The sequence below is a fragment of the Heteronotia binoei genome, unplaced genomic scaffold (genome assembly GCF_032191835.1).
Source record: "Heteronotia binoei isolate CCM8104 ecotype False Entrance Well unplaced genomic scaffold, APGP_CSIRO_Hbin_v1 ptg001309l, whole genome shotgun sequence".
In the NCBI taxonomy this organism is placed as follows: Eukaryota; Metazoa; Chordata; class Lepidosauria; order Squamata; family Gekkonidae; genus Heteronotia; species Heteronotia binoei.
Window position 1 is genome coordinate 72,000 of NW_026800234.1, and position 18,178 is coordinate 90,177.

Consider the following 18,178-nt stretch of genomic DNA (forward strand, 5'->3'; position numbering starts at 1 on the left):
TGGCCATCTGACAGCAATGAAGATCCTGTGAATTTAGGAAAGGACCCTGTGCAAGCACCAGTCGTTTCCGGCTCTGGGGTGATGTTGCTTTCACAACGTTTTCACTTCAGAGTTTTTACAGAGTGGTTTGCCGTTGTCTTTTCCAGTCATTTACACTTTCCCCCCAGCAAGCTGGGTCCTCATTTTACCGACCTCGAAAGGACAGAAGGCTGAGTCAACCTCGAGCCGGCTTCCTGAAAACCCAGCTTCCACTGGGGATCGAACGCAGGTCGTGAGCAGAGCTTAGGACTGCAGTACTACAGCTTTAACACTCTGCGCCACGGGGCTCTTCCTGTGGATTTAGGGAGAGGTATTCGTGAGTTTCTTGCATTGTGCAGTTGGTTGGACTAGATGACCCTGGAGGTCCCTTCCAACTCTGATTCTATGATTCTAGTTTGAAGTAGGAGATGATGCAGTATGGTTTCTGTTCTCACTCAGATCTTCTAGCTCAGATCTTACTGATGCATTCTTGTCAAAACACTTAGTGTATAATCAGCATCAGCACTGACAAGGTCTTTCAGGGACTCAAAAGAAGAGCTGGCAACTAGTTTTACCTTTCCATACCTTTATTATGTCCCGCAATGCAACGATCGGCTGATTCTGATTTGTCTGGTACCAAGCCTCGCAGATGGAGGCCTCGGCGCAGAAACAGGGATTCTTCGAATTCCAGAGCGATCAGTGCGGCCAAAGCAACACATATGTTAGCTTTCCTCTTTGTGCTTGCTACCTGATATCTGCCGTAAAAATTTATGCTAAGTAATGCACTAAAAATTATAGCGTTTGAAGAACATGCAGCTGATTTAAAATTACCGACTCTGGTTGTACCAGAAATGGGATAATCTGTGCAGAATATTAAATAACAGATATTCATAAATAACAGCAAGATGCTGAAATAGTAGATAAGCCATTACGTTGCAGGGACCAGCCTGTTTGGTGTAGTGGTTAAGTGTGTGGACTCTTATCTGGGAGAACCGGGTTTGATTCCCCACTCTTCCCCTTAGAGCTGCTGGAATGACCTGGGGTCAGCCATAGCTCTTATCCGGGAGAACCGGGTATGATTCCCCACTCCTCCACTTGCAGCTGCTGGAATGGCCTGGGGTCAGACATAGCTCTCTTATCTGGGAGAACCGGGTTTGATTCCCCACTCCTCCACTTGCACCTGCTGGAATGGCCTTGGGTCAGCCATAGCTCACTTATCTGGGAAAACCGGGTTTGATTCCCCACTCCTCCACTTGCACCTGCTGGAATGGCCTTGGGTTAGCCAGAGCTCTCTTATCTGGGAGAACTGGGTTTGATTCCCCATTCCTGCACTTGCAGCTGCTAGCATGGCCTTGGGTCAGCCAGAGCTCTGGCAGAGGTTGTCCTCGAAAGGGCAGCTTCTGGGAGAGCCTTCTCAGCCCCACCTGCCTCACAGGGTGTCTGTTGTGGGGGCGGGGAGGGAAAGGAGATTGTAGGCTGCTCTGAGACGCTGTCCTTGAAAGGGCAGCTGCTGTGAGAGCCCTCTCCAGCCCCACCCACCTCACAATCTGCTCCATGCCCAGAAGATGGCAACGCTCCCCCCCAGAATTTCTGGCCAAACTGGCCTGGAGAAAATTGCTTCTTGACCCCAAAGTGGCAGTGAGCATTTCCCTGGTGTGGAAGAAAGAGCCATGAGAACTAAGCACTGATGGAATCTTTCCTTCCCTCCTTGTTTATTCATTTTATTTCTTTTAGGCAATTTATAGTCCACTCTTTCCCAAACGGTATAAAACAACAGTTAAAACCAGAGTGATGTGGACAATACAATTTGACAGATCATAACAAATTATAAATGGCGGCTCAGTTGGGCACATATGGGAACCAGAGATAATAAATAAAATAAATTTGTTAGAGCAGAGAATGGATCACCACATAGGGCCAGTCGGTAGCGTAGGACGCCCGCTGCCTCAACCAAAGGCCTGGAGGAATAGGCCCTATGGAAAGATAACAATTCGGCAAGAGCCCAGATCCCAACATATGAACATATGAAGCTGCCTTATACTGAATCAGACCCTGGGTTCATCAAAGTCGGTACTGTGTACTCAGACTGGCAGCGGCTCTCCAGGGTCTCAAGTTGAGGTTTTTCACCTATTTGCCTGGACCCTTTTAGTTGGAGATGCCAGGGATTGAACCTGGGACCTTCTGCTTCCCAAGCAGATGCTCTACCACTGAGCCACAGCCCCATTCATGGCTCTCCAGGGTCTCCAGCTCAGGTTCTTCACGCTTACTTGCCTGGAGCCTTTTTAGTTGGAGATGCCGGGGATTGAACCTGGGACCTTCTTCTTCCCAAGCAGATGCTCTGCCACTGAGCCACCGTCCCTCCCCCTCAAGAGGGAGCTGATTCCACCAGGCCCTGGCCCTGGTTGAGGCAATGTCACGGTATGCGTAAGGTTCATAGAATCGCTATTGTGAACTTTGGCAAATCACGAGAGAGAGGGCAGGTTCCGTTCTTGGAAGCTAAGCTGGGTTGGCCTTGGTTTGCGCTTGTGTGGGAGATCACAGAGGAAGCCTAGGGCTGCCACGCGAAGGCAGGCCACAGCGAACCCCCTCTGTCCGTCTTTTGTCTCATAAGCCTTACGGGGGTTTCCGAAGGTTCGGCTGTGACTTGACGGCGCCGAATTATTGGGCGAGCCCAAGCCACGCAGACTAGTTCGATCTCAGCAGATCTCAAAAGCTAAACAGGGTTGGTCCTGATCAGCACTTGGGTGGGAGACCACCAAGGAAGTCTGGGATTGCTATGCAGAGGCAGGCGATGGCAAACCGCCTCTGTTCTTCTCTTGCCTTCAACACCCCATGGGGCCTCCATAACTCATTGTTGACTGGTTGACACTTTCCATCGTCATCGCCATCACCACCTGCTTTCACCAGAGCTCTATAAGCACTTATCCTGAGGTCCCAAACTCCTTTCCTGGCGTGCTTTTAGAGGCTGATCGTGAAGTTGCGGATTAGCACTTCTAGTGATGCTTGCTTTGGGTTTTTTTTTTGTTAGTTTTGACGCTATTGGAAGCGTACGGTGCTTTTAAAATACTCTGAACTGAAGTCTTGACAGAAATCAGCAGCATGTGGTGATAGCAAGGTGAAACCGCATGTTTCTAAAACTGAGACGGTCCAGGTGTTGAGCTCAAAGGTCGCGCTGGCGTGTGGCGATCACGTTCTTCGGCTTTTCCGTTGAGGCACTTGTGAAGCGTATTGGCTGCTTCAAACGGGATTGTGGGTCAGGTTTTAATTGTACCATCGTGGCACGCTTCTGATATGTGTCGTGTAGTCCAGAAAGCATTTCTGGAATGCCTTGTCTGCATGAAACAGTACCCGCTCAGCCATTCAGTCTGCAAATCCGGGAATCGTTAGCTACTGCCGCCTTGGCAGTATGTCTGCATTGTAGCCTCCTTTATGGGCACTACAAGTCAAGTTCTTTGACAACATACGAAGCTGTTGTCTCATAAAAGTTAGTGGAACTGTACCAAAATGGGCAAATTTTGGATTATCTTGCATTGCTGTAGCTTAAAAAATGTTTGTGTGTGTGTCAAGAGCTGTCAGGTTGCTTCTGGTTTAGGGGAGGGGACGGTGGCTCAGTTGAAGAGCCTCTGCTCAGCCTGCAGAAGGTCCCAGGTTCAATCCCCAGCATCTCCAGTTTAGAAGGACCAGGCAGAAGGTGATGGGAAAGAACCTCAGTAGCTCAGTGACAGAGCCTCTGCTTGGCATGCAGAAGGTCCCAGGTTCAATCCCTGGCATTTCTAGCTAAAAGGACCAGGCAGGAGGTGATGGGAAAGAACCTCAGTGGCTCAGTGGCAGAGCCTCTGCTTGGAAGGTCCCACGTTCAATCCCCGGCATCTCCAGTTTAGAAGGACCAGGTAGAAGGTGAAGGGTCTCGGTCTGAGACTTTGAGATCTGCTGCCCGGCTGCGTAGACAAGACTGACCTCGACAGGCCAGTGGTTGGATTCAGTATTAAGGCAGCTTCATGTGAGACTTATGGTAGCCCTATGAATTAAAGACCCCCCCCCCCCAAATGTCCCACTGTTAACAGCCTCACTCAGGTCTTGCAAACTGAGGCAGTGGCTTAAAAATTGTTCCCGTTCGAAGAATTGGTTGAAACAGAGATTGTCCGGTTATAGTTCTCCTGCCCGCGGCTCTGATGTATCGGTAGGTGGTGTGAGGTGATGGAAATGAGGAACGTGAGGAAAGATGTGACAGTTTCAGGGCTGGCCCTGCCATTAGGCAAACTAGGCCGTTTCCTAGGGTTGCCGGCCTTCTGGGGATCAGGTAAGAAGCACCAAGGCATCCACGATACACCAACCTCAAAGATGAAAAATTCCTAGATTTATAAATATAGCATAAAGTGCAATATGCATCACACCGGAATCCAGCGTCCTTTCATTTACAGCAAGCGTCCTTATTCTTGGCGGGGAGGGCGGGGTATAAATAAATTAATAATAATAATAATAATAATAATAATAATCTTTAAAGTGGTAGGTGCAAACTAACAACTGCAGAATATTTGAGCTATTTGCTACGTATGAATGATTTAAACGGTTTTGAAGCTTGTAGAAGCCTCCTGCGAAACAGGGCAACACGCGCGTCCCTGTTGCGGTCATGTGCCTCGCCGTTATTCTTTTCTACACCGGCTACTGCTGAAAGAAGTTTTGGAGCGCTGGCCTTTGTTTTCACGGCCTGCCTTACCACACCCCAGACTTACCTCTTTAAAGAGTAAGAACATATGAAGCTGCCTTCTACTGAATCAGACCCTTGGTCCATCAAAGTCAGCACTGTCTTCTCAGACTGGCAGCGGCTCTCCAGGGTCTCAAGCTGAGGTTTTTCACACTTATTTGCCTGGACCCTTTTGAGTTGGAGATGCCAGGGATTGAACCTGGGACCTTCTGCTTCCCAAGCAGATGCTCTACCACTGAGCCACCGTCCCTCCCCAAACGCTTGCTGTAAATGAAAGGACGCTGGATTGGGGCGTGATATATATATATATATATATATATATATATATATATATATATATATATATATATATATATATATATATATATATATATATATATATATATATATATATATTGCACTTTCGTATAAGTTCTTTATGCTATATTTGTAAATCTAAGAATTTTTCGTATTTGAGGTGGGTTTATCGTGGATGCCTTAGTGCTTCTTACTTGCTTCCTTTTTCCACGTTACTCTTTTGGTTGCTGGCCTTCTGGGGATGCCGAGGGCCAGCGCATCTTCGGGACCACCTCTCCCCTGTATGAGCTCAGGAGAGCCTAACGATCAGCGACCCAACAGCTTTTGGTAATACCCGGCCCCAGAGATGTCCACCTGGCCTCAACGAAGGCCAGGGCCTTTTCAACCCTGGCCCCTGCGTGGCGGAATGAGCTCCCCCTGGAGATTCGGGCCCTGCGAGATCTGCGTCAGTTCCGCAGGGCCTGTAAAACAGAGCTCTTTCGCCAGGCTTTCAGTTGAGGCGGTAGACGTCACTTGTTACCGGCCGCTTCCCTTCATTCCATCCCAGTGCTGTTAAGATCTACTGGACCGGGCCGTGTCTGTGAGGCGGAACCTGCCATCTTAGTCTTTGCAGTTTTAGATTTTTTTATGTTTTAAATTGGTCTTTTACTGTTTTTTTTTTTTACTGTTGACTGTTTTTATGATGTCACCTGCCCCGAGCCTGTTCTACGGGAAGGGTGGGCTAAAAAATCCAAATAAAGTAAATTTATTTATTTATTTATTTATTACTTTCCATTTATATCCCGCCCTTTCCGCAAGCGGACTCAGGGCGGCTTACAACATTATAAAAACAACCAGTCCAATAAAACATATAAAACCATAATTTACATATCAACAAAATGAATAAGTAGAATAAAAATCGAATGAAACGAATAAAAGAAATGAATAAATAAAGTAAAAATTGGGCGCCCCCGTGTGACTCAGTGACATTACCAGGGCAGGGGGGGCGGGCCCAGATGTTGGCCTGTCCTAAGGTGCCAGACAGTCTAGGACTAGCCCTGGATAGCTTGCACCTTGCTAGACATATATGTACCTGTATTGTTATGAAGCTTGCTGAATAGGACCTGGGCTGAGCATTTGCCCATTTCTTTGCTTTGCAGGTGGCTTAAAGCCTTGGGGAAGGCAATGGCAAACCACCCCGTAAAAAGTCTGCTGTGAAAATGTTGTGAAAGCAGTGTCACCCCAGGGTTGGAAACGACTGGTGCTTGCACAGGGGACTACCTTTACCTTTTTAAAGGTCAAGTAGGAGCCCTGCGGCGCAGAGTGTTAAAGCTGCAGTACTGCAGTCCTAAGCTCTGCTCACGACCTGAGTTCAATCCCCGGCGGAAGCTGGGTTTTCAGGTCGCCGGTTCGAGGATGACTCAGCTGTCCATCCTTCCGAGGTCGGTCAAATGAGTCCCCAGCTTGCTGTGGGGATAGCGTAGAGGCCTGGGGAAGGCAATGGCAAACCACCCCGTAAAAAGTCTACCGTGAAAATGTTGTGAAAGCAACGTCACCCCAGAGTTGGAAACGACTGGTGCTTGCACAGGGGACGACCTTTATCTTTTAAAATCCTTTGGCCAAAGGTGTCAGCCGGAGGGCTCTTGGCTCCTAGATTGTAGCATCCAGCCTGTGTGAGTCACATCAGTGGAACCGACACTAGCCAAGATTGCCTGGTGGCTCATCGTCCATTAACAAAGTTTAATTGTGGGTATAAGCTTTTGTGTTGATGCACACGAAAGCTTTGTTGGTCTTCGAGGTGCCGCTGGGCTAAAACTTTGTTCTGTTGCTTCAGACCAACACAGCAACCCCCCCCCCCACCTGAATTTATAATTTTAAAGGTGCTTTTAATTGTTCCAACATTTTAATGGCTTTTTGTTTTTAATATTTGCTGCTTGAGGGACATTGATCGGGTGGTAAGGTGGCATTTAATTATTTTAAATAAAATTTTAATAAATGCCGTCCACTTCCCCCTCCCCCTCTCAATCAGTACTTTTGGCTTGATGTCTCCAAGGACATGGGCAGAGAACCATGCTACTTAGCGTCTTTGGAGAGCCAGCTTGGTGTAGTAGTTAAGTGTGTAGACTCTTATCTGGGAGAACTGGGTTTGATTCCCCACTCCTCTGCTTGCAGCTGCTGGAATGGCCTTGGGTTAGCCATAGCTCTCTTATCTGGGAGAACCGGGTTTGATTCCCCTCTCCTCCACTTGCAGCTGCTGGAATGGCCTTGGGTCAGCCAGAGCTCTCTTATCTGGGAGAACCGGGTTTGATTCCCCACTCCTCCACTTGCTCCTGCTGGAATGGCATTGGGTCAGCCATAGCTCACTTATCTGGGAGAACCGGGTTTGATTCCCCACTCCTTCACTTGCAGCTGCTGGAATGGCCTTGGGTCAGCCAGAGCTCTCTTATCTGGGAGAACCGGGTTTGATTCCCCACTCCTCCACTTGCAGCTGCTGGAATGGCCTTGGGTCAGCCAGAGCTCTCTTATCTGGGAGAACCGGGTTTGATTCCCCACTCCTCCACTTGCTCCTGCTGGAATGGCCTTGGGTCAGCCATAGCTCACTTATCTGGGAGAACCGGGTTTGATTCCCCACTCCTTCACTTGCACCTGCTGGAATGGCCTTGGGTCAGCCAGAGCTCTCTTATCTGGGAGAACCGGGTTTGATTCCCCACTCCTCCACTTGCAGCTGCTGGAATGGCCTTGGGTCAGCCAGAGCTCTCTTATCTGGGAGAACCGGGTTTGATTCCCCACTCCTCCACTTGCTCCTGCTGGAATGGCCTTGGGTCAGCCATAGCTCACTTATCTGGGAGAACCGGGTTTGATTCCCCACTCCTCCACTTGCACCTGCTGGAATGGCCTTGGGTCAGCCAGAGCTCTGGCAGAGGTTGTCTTCGAAAGGGCAGCTTCTGGGAGAGCCCTCTCAGCCCCACCTGCCTCACAGGGTGTCTGTTGTGCGGGGCGGGGGGGGGGGGAGAAAAAGGAGATTGTAGGCTGCACTGAGACGCTGTCCTTGAAAGGGCAGCTGCTGTGAGAGCCCTCTCCAGCCCCACCCACCTCACAGGGTGTCTGTTGTGGGGGAGGAAGGTAAAGGAGATTGTGAGCCGCTCTGAGACTCTTCGGAGTGGAGGGCGGGATATAAATCCAATATCTTCATCTACCTCACAGGGTGTCTGTTGTGGGGGAGGAAGGTAAAGGAGATTGTGGGCCGCTCTGAGACTCTTCGGAGTGGAGGGTGGGATATAAATCCAATATCTTCATCTACCTCACAGGGTGTCTGTTGAGGGAGGGGAAGGTAGAGGAGATTGTGAGCCGCTCTGAGACTCTTCGGAGCGGAGGGTGGGATATAAATACAATATCTTCATCTACCTCACAGGGTGTCTGTTGAGGGAGGGGAAGGTAAAGGAGATTGTGGGCCGCTCTGAGACTCTTCGGAGTGGAGGGTGGGATATAAATCCAATATCTTCATCTACCTCACAGAGTGTCTGTTGTGGGGGAGGAAGGGAAAGGAGATTGTGGGCCGCTCTGAGACTCTTCGGAGTGGAGGGTGGGATATAAATCCAATATCTTCATCTACCTCACAGGGTGTCTGTTGAGGGAGGGGAAGGTAGAGGAGATTGTGAGCCGCTCTGAGACTCTTCGGAGTGGAGGGTAGGATATAAATCCAATATCATCTTCTTTTAATTACAGAGACCACGAGTGGTCGTCACCAACTCCATATTGTTCTCCTGGCAGGCCTCAAGATTTTGGTTTGGGACTGTAGACCTTTGAACGGCTTGAGAAGCTGCCTTCTCATCTCTGTTCCGCGGAGATCCCTGTGGACTCTGCCACGTGTGTTTATGAGTACGCGAAGACAAACCAGCCTGCAGCTGTGGTGCTCCTTCCTCTGGGGGGGTTACGCGGAGCGTGACCTGCAGAAGTGCTGCAATACGTTTTTATTTGGGGAAGGTTTTGAATAATTGGGGCTAAGCTGGACGGTGCTACAATTCCAGCGTTCTGTGATAGTGCATTTGTGTAAATTGAATGGGTTCGCTACAGTTTAAGGAGCAGGCCTTGAATTCAGCAGGAGCTCACTGGAGCACAGCTCCTGAACCTTTCTGAGGGTTTCCCCCACCTACCTCCTCCCCAACTGCCTACCTTGTCCATTTAATAGTAGAAGCAGCTGCATAACTAGCACTGGATGAGCTCCACCACCTGTTTTTCTACAAAACAACTCCTGGTAAGGAGGATTCTGTGTCCTCAGTATGTCTGGACCCAGGAGGTTCCCGAAGGCGTGGCAAGAAAAGGCATTTGTGTCTCGGAGGAGAGGAAAGCTGTATTCACTGAGCTGCATGTGCCGTTCCCATAGGCCTCTTGTGGCATTTCTGAGTTGGCGCATCCTTTTGTTGTAACAGCTACGATTCGAGCTCAGTTGCAACAAGATTTTTGAGCTATGAGCTTTGCGGAGTCTGGGAGAATTCTGGAAATTGGAAGTCGAGTTGTGCAAAAAGTAGTTTCAGAGAGTAGCCATTTTTTGTCTGCAGTAGAACAGCGAGAGTTGAGTCCGGTTGCGCTTTACAGTCCAACCAGATTTTTGAGGGAGGAGCTTTCAGGAGTTGAAACTCTCTTTGTCGGATGCAGAAGGTGAAGTTTTATTAGTGCTTCCCCCCACCCCCAGTATAAGTTGTATGGATTTGAGACGTGTTGCATGTGACTTGCAAACTGCTTGGTGGAATTGGTAGGAGAATTCTTCATTTGAAGAGGAAGAAGAGGAGGTTAAATTTATACCCCACTCTTTATTCGGAGTCTCAGAGAAGCTTGCAATCTTCTCCCCACAATAGACACCCTGTGAGGTAGGGCTTTTTTTTGTAGTAGGAACTCCGTTGCATATTAGGCCATACTCTCTTGATGTAGCCAATCCTCCAAGACAGGGGTCCTCAAACTACGGCCCGCGGGCCAGATGCGGCCCGCTGAGGACGTTTATGCGGCCCGCCGGGTTATGGCAAAATCAGACGTTCGACCTAAACTCGCGTTAGCAATGCACACTTCCGGCACTGGGCTGAGGCGGCGGAGACAGAGTGTGAGGTGATACTGAGGTGAGGGGAGTTCCCAGGCCGGGGTGTGTGGTGTGTGGTGTGGGGAAGGGAGAGAGATGCAGAAGACGGAGAACTGATGGCCCGCGGCCTTGTACAGTAACAGCAGTCCGGCCCTCCAACAGTCTGAGGGACAGTGAACTGGCCCCCTATTTAAAAAGTTTGAGGACCCCTGCTCCAAGAGCTTACAGGGCCTAATGTAAGCTCCTGGAGGATTGGCTACATCAGGGGGAGTGGCCTAATATGCAGAGGACTTCCCACTACAAAAAAAGCCCTGGGGCTAAGAGAGCTCTGAGAGAACTGGTCTTGAGAGAACAGCTCCGAGAGAGCTTGTGACTGGCCCAAGGCCACACCAGCAGCTGCATGTGGAGGAGCGGGGAATCAAACCCGGTTCTCCCAGATTATAGCCCATGCTCTTAACTCTACAGCCACATTTATTAATTTATTTATTAATTAATTTATTAATTCTCTCACTGAATGCTTAGCTCCGCCAAATACATACAATTTGTGGAGGTTGCTGGACGTTCAACTCCCAGAATTTGCCGGGGGGTGGGGGGGGAGTATCAAGAGAATGCAGGACACATCGGCCACCCAGTGAGCATCAAATGGCTGTACTTACTTTTCTGTAAAAAGTGATGGCAATATAGAGTCATAAGAGCCCCGTGGCACAGAGTGGTAAAGCTGCATTACTGCAGTCCGAGCTCTCTGCTCATGACCTGAGTTCGATCCCGGCGGAAGCTGGGTTCAGGTAGCCGGCTCCAGGTTGACTTAGCCTTCCATCCTTCCCAGGTCGGTAAAATCAGCACCCAGCTTGCTGGGGGGGAAACGTGGATGACTGGGGAAGGCAATGGCAAACCACCCTGTAAAAAGTCTGCCGTGAAAACGTCGTGATGCGACATCACCCCAGAGTCGTAAACGACTGGTGCTTGCACAGGGGACTACCTTTACCTTTTTTGCTTTAATATACAGGCAGGGAGGTAGCAGTTTCTCAAGCACATAGATAGGGCTCAGGTAGCACTAGGAAATCGACTTTGGAATCCAGGCATCGAGCCAGCGTTGGGTTGATCTGGTGACACACAACCAAGCGCAGGAAGGCAAAACCGGAGATTGTTGTGTCGGCGTTTTATTTTTTTCCTGTGCGGGAGAGTTCTGGCCTTTTGTCTGCCCCCCCCTTTTTTTTTTGTCTCGCACGTTCCAAGAACGATTGATTTTGTAAAAAATTGCTCCGTTAACTTCCACGCCCGCTTTGTCACGAGGAAAGAATTAAAAGGAAGCTCGATTCCATTTGGATGAGAACGATCGCTACTAACGAACGCCGGGCAAAACGTGCATGCGGCATCCCTATGGCGCTCATTGTTCCCGCTGTTAAAACGAAGAAGGGGTGATGCGAACTGCAAGCAATTGTCTGGTTACCTTCTCCACCCCCCACCCCCATGGGAATAACTGTCAATCCTGGCACTCCTTTGTGTCTGGGATGTTAGTTTTTTTTTCTAAGCCTTCGCGTACCCCTGTGTCTTTCTGATGAAAGCAGAATTGTAGTCCAGAATTTACTACTTTTATTGTTGTGGGAATTCTAGATGCGCAGACCCGTGGGTTTTTTTTTTTTTTAATGCTACGTTGCCAGTGGCAACTCCACTCTAATCTCTTACTGTACGTGGAGTGCAGTTCACAGTTTTGGCACCGCACTGTAGTCTGGGCCTTTCTTTCCTTGATAGCGTTCACACATGCTCTGTTCTTGCTGTTAAGCATTTACAGGGCTCGAAATGAAACTCGCGCGTCTCTTTAAAGAGAGGATCCGTAGGCAATAGCGTCCAGCTTCTACGTGCAAAAACGTTAGGCCGGGCATATTATGCTGAAATCGAAAAGCCATTCAGTTAATTCCAGTAAAGCTGGAAATCAAAGTACAACTTCACAATGCTGTGTTTGTTGGACGCCACCTGTGTACAACCCTCATGAGTATAATAATAATAATAATAATAATAATAATAATAATGTTATCAAAGATTTCAGGTTTTCACGGCTGGTAACATCATTAGGGTTTATAGAATCTTTCGGGATCAAGTGCCGTGTTCTACTGGAGAAAGTTTTCCTTCCAGACGTTTCGTTCTCGGCTGCGGAGAACATCCTCAGTGGCGTTGCAGCTGGAGCAGGCGCTCAGACCTGTTGCAATGCGCAGCAGCCAAGAAGGTCTGAGCGCCTGCTCCGGCTGCAACGCCACTGAGGATGTTCTCCGCAGCTGAGAACGAAACGTCTGGAAGGAAAACTTTCTCCAGTAGAACACGGCACTTGATCCCGAAAGATTCTACAAACCCTAATAATAATGTTATTTATATCCCGCTCTCCCCGCCTAGGCAGGTTCAGGGCGGCTAACAACATATCCATACGATAGTTATACAAAAACTTTAAAATCAGCATTATCTTTAAAAAGCGTTCTAATTCCCATTTAATATAATTAACATAATTTAACAATAACGGTGGTATTTTTGGCGCTATTCTGTCGGTTAAATCACTTAGGCGAATCCATCACTTCGGCAATCTTTAATCAGCAGTCCGCAAAGGCCAACCTAAAAAGGATGGTCTTGATGAACTTCACCTTGAGCTACAGTGTAAAGAACCTGTTTTATCTTCTGATTAATGATAAAGCAGATAGCACCCTTCTCACGTACCAGAATTTTGCGCGTATATCTTAAGAGCACATGAAAGCCGGGATCGTCACTTTAGACTGTAGGATCTGTGTGTGTCCACTAACCACTACAGTACTCTATGTGCACATAATGAAATGAAAAGACCTTTGCTCCTTGGGAGGACAGCTATGGCGAGCCTGGGCAGTACAATAAAAAAGTAGAGACATCCCCCTGCCAACAAAAGTCTGTGTAGTCAAAACGATGGTATTCCCAGTATGGTTGTGAGAGTTGGACCATAAGGAAGGCCGAGCGCAGAAGAATAGATGCTTTTGAGCTGTGGTGCTGGAGAAGACATGGCTTCTCTTATGTTCTTACGAAGTTTGGACCTTGGACTGCAAGAAGAGCCAATCAGTCAGTCCTAAGGGAAATCAACCCTGACTGTTCCCTGGAAGGTCAGATGCTGAAGTTGAAGCTCAAAGACTTTGGCCCCCAAATGAGAAGGGAGCACTCACTGGAGAAGACTCTTGCGAGTCCCTTGGACTGCAAGAAGATCCAATCAGTCAGTCCTAAGGGAAATCAACCCTGACTGTTCCCGGGAAGGTCAGATGCTGAAGCTGAAACTCAAAGACTTTGGCCACCAACTGAGAAGGGAGCACTCCCTGGAGAAGACCCTGATGCTGGGAAAGACAAAAGGCAAAAGAAGGGGATGGCAAAAGAAGAGATGGCTGGACAGCATCACTGATATAACTAACACGAATTTGAGCGGACGTTGGAGGATGGTGGAAGACAGGAGGGCCTGGCGTGATTTTGTCCATGGGGCCCTAAAGAGTTGGACTTGACTGTGCGACTGAACAACAACAACAAAGTGGTTAGTGTCAGAGTAGGATCTTTGAGGCCGGAGTTTGAAGCCCAGTTTTCTATGGAAACAGCAGCCGGGTGACCTTGCTCTGCTCATTTTCTCAGCCAACCTACCTCCCAGGGTTTTGTAAGAAGGGGGCGGGGGAATGATTTTGTACGCAGTTTCAAATGTGTCTCTGTAGACAGTTAAAGTAATAAAGCAACGAAGCTGTAGATAAAGCAGTTTAACATGGCAGCTAGCAGAGCAGTCTTGTGTACTTAGGATCGTAAAATCATAAGAATTGGAAGGGCCATCTAGGGTCATCTAGTCCAGTCATAGAGTTTGAAGGGACATCTAGGGTCATCTAGCCTCTGCACAATGCAGGGAATTCACAAATACCTCCCTCCCACACATCCCCAGTGACCCGTGCTCCATGCCCAGAAGGTGGCAAAAGAAGAAGGAGAAGAGAAGAAGAAGGAGAGAAGAAGAAAAGAAGATGATGGTGATTATGGATTTATATCCTACCCTTCTCTCTGAATCAGAGTCTCAGAGTGGCTTATGATCTCCTTTATCTTCTTCCCCCACAACAGACACCCTGTGAGGTGGCTGGGGCTGAAAGACCTCTCATAGAAGCTGCCCTTTCCAGGAGAGCTCTGGCTGACCCAAGGCCATTCCAGCAGCTGCAAGCGGAGGAGTGGGGAATCAAACCCGGTTCTCCCAGATAAGAGTCCACACACTTAAACCACTGTACCAAACTGGCTCTCATCCGTAGTGTGCTTGTTGCTCTTTCAAGTGCAAGATACCTAGGAGTCCTCAACAGGGTTCCCATGGGTGCATGGTACCTGCCAACACCTTTCTTGGCACCCACCAAGTGTTTTTGGAAAGCCAGGTGGGGCCTTTGGCCCAGCAAGGCTTCTGATGTGGCAATGGAGAAACGATTGTGCAGATTTTTAAAAAATATTGCTTTGTCAGCAGGTGGTACCACAGCTCGAGAATATCCACTGTGTGAGTGTAGGTAAGCTGGGGCCACCATTTTGTGCCTGGCGCCACCTCCTGGAGCAGCCATTTTACAGCTCCACCTACTATACTGTGTCAGAATTCCAAAGGTGAACATATGAAGCTGCTTTATACTGAATCAGACTCTCAGTCCATCGAAGTCAGTATTGTCTACTCAGACTGGCAGCAGCTCTCCAGGGTCTCAAGCTGAGGTTTTTCACGCCTATTTGCCTGGACCCTTTTTAGTTGGAGATGCCAGGGATTGAACCTGGGACTTTCTGCTTACCAAGCAGATGCTCTACCACTGAGCCACAGCCCCATTCATCGCTCTCCTGGGTTTCCAGCTGAGGTTATTCACGCCTACTTGCCTGGACCCTTTTTAGTTGGAGATGCCAGGGATTGAACCTGGAACCTTCTGCTTGCCAAGCAGATGCTCTACCACTGAGCCACAGCCCCATTCATGGCTCTCCTGGGTCTCCACCTGAGGTTATTCATGCCTACTTGCCTGGACCCTTTTTAGTTGGAGATGCTGGGGATTGAACCTGGGACCTTCTTCTTGCCAAGCAGATGCTCTACCACTGAGCCACAGCCCCATTCATGGCTCTCCAGGGTCTCAAGCTAAGGTTTTTCACACCTACTTGCCTGGAGCATTTTTAGTTGGAGATGCCAGGGATTGAACCTGGGACCTTCTGCTTTCCAAGCAGATGCTCTACCACTGAGCCACAGCCTCATTCATGGCTCTCCTGGGTCTCCAGCTGAGGTTATTCATGCCTACTTGCCTGGACCCTTTTTATTTGGAGATGCCAGGGATTGAACCTGGGACCTTCTGCTTACCAAACAGATGCTCTACCTCTGAGCCACCGTCCCTCCTCAAAAAGTTGGGGCACCCTGAGTTACATGATAATAATTTCTGCATAATAGGAGGTGAATGTCTTGTGTTCAGGACAGTGAGTTGTAGTTTTGAAACCTTACATATGAAATAGTAAAAAGTCCAGTAGCACCTTTAAAGCTAACAAATTTATTGTAGCATAAGCTTTTAGGAAGCACAGCTGTCTTTGTCAGATCTGTAGACAATGGCGCCCAGTTTCTTCATGCAAAATGTTAGGCTGTGCATACTGTGCTGAAATCGAAAAGCCATTCGGTTGATTCCAGTATAAAACTATAAACTAAAGTACAACTTTGAAGTTTGGACCTTGGACTGCAAGAAGATCCAATCAGTCAGTCCTCAGGGAAATCAACCCAGACTGTTTCCTGGAAGGTCAGATGCTGAAGCTGAAGCTCAAATACTTTGGCCACCCAATGAGAAGGGAGCACTCACTGGAGAAGTCCCTTGGACTGCAGAAAGATCACATCAGCCAGTCCTAAGGGAAATCAACCCAGACTGTTCCCTGGAAGGTCAGATGCTGAAACTGAAGCTCAAATATTTTGGCCACCAAATGAGAAGGGAGCACTCCCTGGAGAAGACTCTTGAGAGTCCCCTGGACTGCAGAAAGATCACATCAGCCAGTCCTAAGGGAAATCAACCCAGACTGTTTCCTGGAAGGTCAGATGCTGAAGCTGAAGCTCAAATACTTTGGCCACCCAATGAGAAGGGAGCACTCACTGGAGAAGACTCTTGAGAGTCCCTTGGACTGCAAGAAGATCCAGTCAGCCAGTCCTAAGGGAAATCAACCCAGACCGTTTCCTGGAAGGTCAGATGCTGAAGCTGAAGCTCAAATACTTTGGCCACCCAATGAGAAGAAAGCCTCTCTCTCGGCTTGGCTTCGCGAACGAAGATTTAAGAAGGGGGCAATAGTCCACGTCTGCTGCAGGCTCGCTGGTGGCTGACAAGACCAATGCGGGACAGGCAGGTCCGGCCACAGTGGCTGCAGGGAAAAGTCTGATTTAGGGTTGGTGCTGTAGCAGTGCGATTCTTCCTCAATCTCCTTTTGTCCTCAAGACCAGCTATGCGTGCGTTCTCAAAGGAAGAGACAGCCTGGTGGATGGTGTGTCTCCATGCTTTGCGATCTGAGGCTAGGTCAGACCACTGGTGATGGTTGATGCGACAGGTGCCAAGGGATTTCTTCAAGGAGTCCTTGTACCTCTTCTTTGGTGCCCCTCTATTTCGATGGCCGGTGGAGAGTTCGCCATACAGGGCAATCTTGGGAAGGCGGTGGTTTTCCATCCTAGAAATATGCCCTGCCCAGCGCAGCTGCGTCTTCAGCAGCAGTGCCTGGAGAAAACCCTGATGCTGGGAAAGACAGAAGGCCAAAGAAGAAGGGGACGGCAAAAGATGAGATGGCTGGACAGCGTTATTGATGTAACGAACATGAATTTGAGCAGACTTTGGAGGATGGTAGAAGACAGGTGGGCCTGGTGTGATTTGTCCATGGGGTCGCAAAGAGTCGGACTCGACTGTGCGACTGAACAACAACAACAACAAACAACTTCACGATGCTTTAATTGTTGAACACCACCTGTGCAACATGGCTGTATACAGCCCTCATAAGTAACAGTGATCGATGAACTTCATGCTGAACCACAGTATAAGAGGCCTGTTTTGTCTTCTGATTAATGATAAAGCAGATCGTTAAAATGTGTGAAGAGAGTGTGCATGTCTTTTGGAAACAGGTGGAAACAAAAAGAAGAGAACTCTCAAATGTTATGTGATGAAGATAAATACCCACATAGCGGGAAGAATGCACCCAGAAGGAAACCTCTATTAGCATCTCAGAACAGGGACATTTTCTACAGTCAGATTTAAGCATTGAGAAGACCATTTGCGAGATGGTTGGGAAACAACTATAAAAGTCCCCCAGGCTGTTTTTTTTTTTTTAAAAATGCCTTCTGTTCTTGGAGCCCCAGGGTTTGTGTGTTCCACACACTGCTAACCTTGAATAAACATGAGCCAAAGTTCCCATGTAGTTTCCTCAGTCTTAAAGATGTAGTCGGGGGAGAAGATCCTTGCCAGATATTGCTGTATTCATGATTAAATAACGCCGGCTGACGAGCCTTGGTGAGAAGCCAAGTTCGTTAGTGTCTGCAAAGACTTACAAATGGCCTGCATGTACCTGTTGAAACATATGCACCTAACTCCGTTTTTTTATATATATACATTTTATTCATTCCAATAAGGTACACTGGTAAAAATGTCAGGGGCGAATTTAAGGATCCGCTCATAAGAAAATGAGGGAAGCCATGTTGGATTAGGCCAGTGGCCCACGCAGTCCAAAACTGTGCCAAACAGTGGCCAAAACCCAGGTGCCATAAGGAGGTCCACCAGCAGGGCCAGAACTCCAGAAGCTCTCCCGCTATTGTCCCCCAAGCACCAAGAATGAAATTGCTGAGCAGACAGGTTAAAACGGATAAAAGGAAGTGCTTCTTCACCCAAAGGGTGATTAACATGTGGAATTCACTGCCACAGGAGGTGGTGGCGGCCACAAGCATAGCCACCTTCAAGAGGGGTTTAGATAAAAATATGGAGCAGAGGTCCATCAGTGGCTATTAGCCACAGTGTGTGTGTATATATAAAATGTTTTTGCCACTGTGTGACACAGAGTGTTGAACTGGATGGGCCATTGGCCTGATCTAACATGGCTTCTCTTATGTTCTTAAGAAGATGGAGCATCACTGC

At 48.4% G+C, this 18,178-nt stretch overlaps 1 protein-coding gene and 2 non-coding genes across 5 annotated transcripts in view; 1 reads left to right on the forward strand and 2 right to left on the reverse strand.

Annotated features, from left to right (window-relative positions):
* The window catches only part of FCHSD2 (FCH and double SH3 domains 2), a 349,063-nt gene that overhangs the window by 50,431 nt on the left and 280,454 nt on the right, over nucleotides 1–18,178 (forward strand). The gene's annotated exons all lie outside the window — the stretch shown is intronic.
* On the reverse strand, nucleotides 14,950–15,021 carry TRNAA-GGC (transfer RNA alanine (anticodon GGC)). The gene has a single exon. It is a non-coding gene; the product is annotated as a tRNA-Ala (tRNA).
* On the reverse strand, nucleotides 15,224–15,292 carry TRNAS-GGA (transfer RNA serine (anticodon GGA)). Its single transcript has one exon. It is a non-coding gene; the product is annotated as a tRNA-Ser (tRNA).